The following is a 3,934-nucleotide window of genomic DNA, read 5'->3' as shown; positions in this document are numbered from 1 at the left end:
CCGGGTGCACATGCGAGCATGCCCAAAATCCCAAGAGGAGAATGCAGAAGGGATCGTGGTGTGACCATCCCCCCAGGGGGTGATTTCTCACTTTCTGTCTGTCTGTCTCTGTCTGATGAGTGCATGTGCCCTACAGCAGAAACCTCTCCAGGAAAAAAAAAAAAAAAAGACTGAACTGTTTCCCAATGTGGCTATACCATTTTGCATCCCCACCAGCAGTGTCTAAGTGTTCCTCACTAGGACTCAAAAATATCAATGTGGTTAATTTGCATGTCCCTGATGACTAATCATGTTGAATATCTTTTCACATGCTCATTGACCATTTCTGTCTCTTTAGAGGTCTATCGTTTTTTTTTAAGAGAGATTTTTGCTATAGGGTGCATACACTCACCAGAGAGACAGACAGACAGAGAGAAATCATCCCCCATGTGGCAATCCCTTCTTCTCCAGTCTCCTCTCAGGATTTTGGGCACACATGCATGTGCACCCAGCATGAGTTTAAGCCACCAAGTCCGGGTCTCAAACTGCAGTCAACTACGTGGAAGTCCAGCGACGTCGCCATTATGCAATCTGTTGGTCCCAGTTTAGCCTTTTCTTAAAAACGGAATTACCATGTGTTTTAAGCTGGGGACTTGAACAGCAGTCAACTGTGTGGGAGTCCAGTGATGTAACCATTATGCCATCTGCTGGTTCCCCATTTCTTTTTCAAGGTTTTTACCACGGGGTGCATATGCTCTGTGAGTGGTCAGAGGAAAAGTGAAAAATCATCCCCCAGGGTAGATGCCATGCTGCAATCCTCTCTTCTCCATTCTCTTCCTAGGATCTTGAATGTGTACCTACAGGTGTCCAGCATGAGTTTCAAACTAACGAATCTGGGACTTTCACTGGGCTGGGTGTGCTTCCCACAAGACCCAGGGCGCCATGAAACTCAGGCCAGGCACCTGTGCTTGTGTGCCCAAAATCCTGAAAGGAGAATGAAGGGATTCCGGCATGGCCATACCTTCTGGCAGGTGGTTTCTCACTTTCTCTCTCTCTGTCTCCCTCTGTGAGGGCACATGCTCTATTACAAACATTTCTATCTAAAAAAAAAATAAAAAAGTTAACTTCTATAGCAAAAAATCTTTCATAAAAAGTTAGGGGCTGTCTGCCGTGGTGATTAAGGGCTCTGGATTCCCATATAGCCGACCCTCGTTTGAGGCTGGACCTGGCAGCTTGCTTTCTCACTTTCCCTTTCTCTCTCTCTCTGTGGTCAACTTAAAAAATAACAATAACAAATGGAATTAAATACATAATTTTTTAAAGACAGAGATTTTTGCTATAGGGTGCATGCGCTCGCCAGAGACAGAATCTGAAAGTGAGAAATCAACACCCCTCCTCCCCCAGGAGGGAGGGATGGCCACATCACAATCCCTCCTCCTCCATTCTCCTCTCAGGATCTTGGGCATGTATGCACACTGGCCTGGCATGAGTTTTAAGCCCCTGGGTCTAGGACTGGAACCACAGTGGACTACGTGGGAGTCCAGCAACATAACCATTACATCATCTGCTGAGCCCAATAAATAATTCTAAAACAAAACAAAACAAAAAAAACTTTGGCCAGCAGGTGGCATGGTGGTTAAGGCGCTAGGCTGCCAGTCATGCTGCTGGAATCCCAGACCTGCAGGCTTGCTTTCTCACGCTCTCACTCTCTCTCTCTGGTGAATTAAATATAAAAAATAAAGTTAAATAATTCTAAAATGTTAACTTAAAATGTTATTAAAAGAAAAGATACTAAACAACAGTGCATCTGGGCACACATTGTGAAGGCAATATGGAAATTAAGAAGTAGTTTGGGCAACTGGCTGTGGCGTTAAGGGCAAGAATTCTTTTTCTTTCTTTTTTTTTTTTTGGAGAGGTTTTCCCTATAGGGCGCATGCGCTCACCAGACAGAGAGACACAGAGAGACAGAAAGCGAGAAATCACCCCCCAGGGGGGATGGTCACGCCGCAATCCCTTCTCTTCCATTCTCCTCTCAGGATCTTGGGCACGCACGCACACACGCCCGGCGTGAGTTTTAAGCCACCGGGTCCGGGACACGAACCATAGTCTACTACGTGGGAGTCCAGTGACACAGCCACTACACTAACTGCTGGTTCCCAAGGGCAAGAATTCTTGAGTCAGTCTATCTAGGTCCAAGTTTCAGCTCTGGTTTTAAAGTGCCTTGGGTGACATTTTGGAAAGGACATTCAACCTCTCGGAAATAGTTTTTCCGGCTTTCAAACGGGAAAGGGCCGCCGCCACTTCACAGCTGTGAGGCGAGTCAAGCGCTTCCCCAGCGCTCCGCACTCAACGGACGTGAGCTCTTACTATGACAGGGGACGTGGCCCGCGCCCACCGGGTCAGCTGGCAGAGAATTCTGTCCCAACTACACAGAGTTCAGTACACACGCTGCTCTCCACACACACCTCCGCGTCCTCGCGTCAGCCGTCAGCGCGAAGCTGCCGCGACTTGTGACCCGACTTCCGCTTCCGGGGCGGCGAGGCAGCTTCCGGCGGCGTGACCTGAACGCGCTGAGCCGGCGGGTTGCCGGAGCCGGAAGAGTCTGTGCTGGTGACTGCTGACCGGTGACCGGTAACCGGGCGGCGGGTGGGAGCGGCCGAGTGTGGCGCCTCTGTCCCTTCAGCCCGAGGAGGGAGGGGTGGCCTTCGTCTGGGGCTGGGGCGGGGCCGGACTTTGGCCCAGTCTCAACGGCCTCGCTCCGGCCTCTAGCTGTCCCCGGGATTCGTGTGATCTCTGGTCCCCGTGGTGGGAGTCGGGAGACGTGGGTTCGGTCCCCGTCTGCTCCCTGGCCCTCTGACCTTGGGTAGGACATGTCTTCGCTGGCTTCAGCCACCTCGTTTCGATGGTGGAGATCATAGCCGCAGTGATTGAGATCCTTAAGAGCAGGAGCTGACAGTGTCGGTGTTAAACACTGTCGCCTGTCCCTAGGACAGCACGTGGCTACGTGCTGCTAAGTACTCTGTGCCTGGTTAAGCTGTTTTAAGTTACAAACCCTTGGAAAATCCTGTGGGAGCTATTGATCCCCCCACCCCTCTCCAAGATCACCACCCCCACAACAACCCCCACTACACACATGCTCAAATACCGGAAATTTGTTTTACTGTTTCTGATATTATAGAGATCTTGCATATGCCCATCAGTGGATCTCAGATCCAGCGTGTAGTGAGACTTCAAATATTAATATTTGTGGTTATTAGATGGTAGAAGTTCAGTTAATCATTTATAATTGCCTTAATCTCTGTCCACCTCACAGACAGGAGAAAGATGTCCTGTTAACACATTTTAATCTTTGGCGTGGTGGTGTGCTACTCTCACATAAGTGTTCCAACAACTAAAAGAGCGGCACTTCATTCTCATTTTGAGGCATGAGAGAATCAATGTACTTTAGGTCATTCAGATTATGAATGCTGGAGGCAAAATCTAGCAATTTAACTGCTAGCTAAAAGTACCAGATGGAGAAATATATTTCCATGTTGTGCTTTAGCAGCCTGTTTTTTTTTTAAGAATTTTTAAAAATTAACTTTATTATTATTATTTTCCAGTTTGATCAGGGAGAGAGAAGGAAAGTGAGAAAGGAAGCTACCAGGGCCAGGACTTGAACCATGGCCAGTTATGTGGGAGGCTAGCACCTTTAACCACCATGTCACCTGCCGGCCTAGCAGCCTATTTTTAATTGCAAACTGTTGTATTTATGAGATGGCTTTTATCAACATAGGTGACCCTAAACCAAACATTCCAAGCTGTGGAGGTATTTATTTGTCTGACTTCTTTTCTTCCATGGTACAGGTTGAGCATCCCTAATCTGAAATAAATCCTCCCTAATAAATAAAGGTAAATAAAATAATTATTTAAAAAGTGTGTGTGTGTGTGTGTGTGTGTGTGTGTGTGTGTGTGT

At 47.7% G+C, this 3,934-nt stretch overlaps 1 protein-coding gene across 5 annotated transcripts in view; it reads left to right on the top strand.

Moving 5' to 3' along the window:
- The first annotated feature begins 2,507 nt into the window (after positions 1 to 2,507).
- THUMPD3 (THUMP domain 3 tRNA guanosine methyltransferase) overlaps positions 2,508 to 3,934 on the top strand; it is a 27,793-nt gene continuing 26,366 nt past the window's right edge. The window contains exons 1-2 of one of the 5 annotated variants that reach the window (XM_027773262.1): positions 2,508 to 2,610; positions 3,826 to 3,870. The gene's annotated coding sequence lies outside the window, so the exon portion shown is untranslated. Of the gene's footprint in view, positions 2,611 to 2,672; positions 2,843 to 3,646; positions 3,871 to 3,934 lie in introns of those variants that run through there. The other 4 variants (XM_027773264.1, XM_027773266.1, XM_027773267.1 and 1 more) reach the window with 4 other exon arrangements.

The sequence above is a fragment of the Tupaia chinensis genome, unplaced genomic scaffold (genome assembly GCF_000334495.1).
Source record: "Tupaia chinensis unplaced genomic scaffold, TupChi_1.0 Scaffold000333_1, whole genome shotgun sequence".
Taxonomy (NCBI): Eukaryota; Metazoa; Chordata; class Mammalia; order Scandentia; family Tupaiidae; genus Tupaia; species Tupaia belangeri.
The sequence above is the reverse complement of the archived record's forward strand: the minus strand, read 5'-3'. Positions and strand labels throughout refer to the sequence as shown.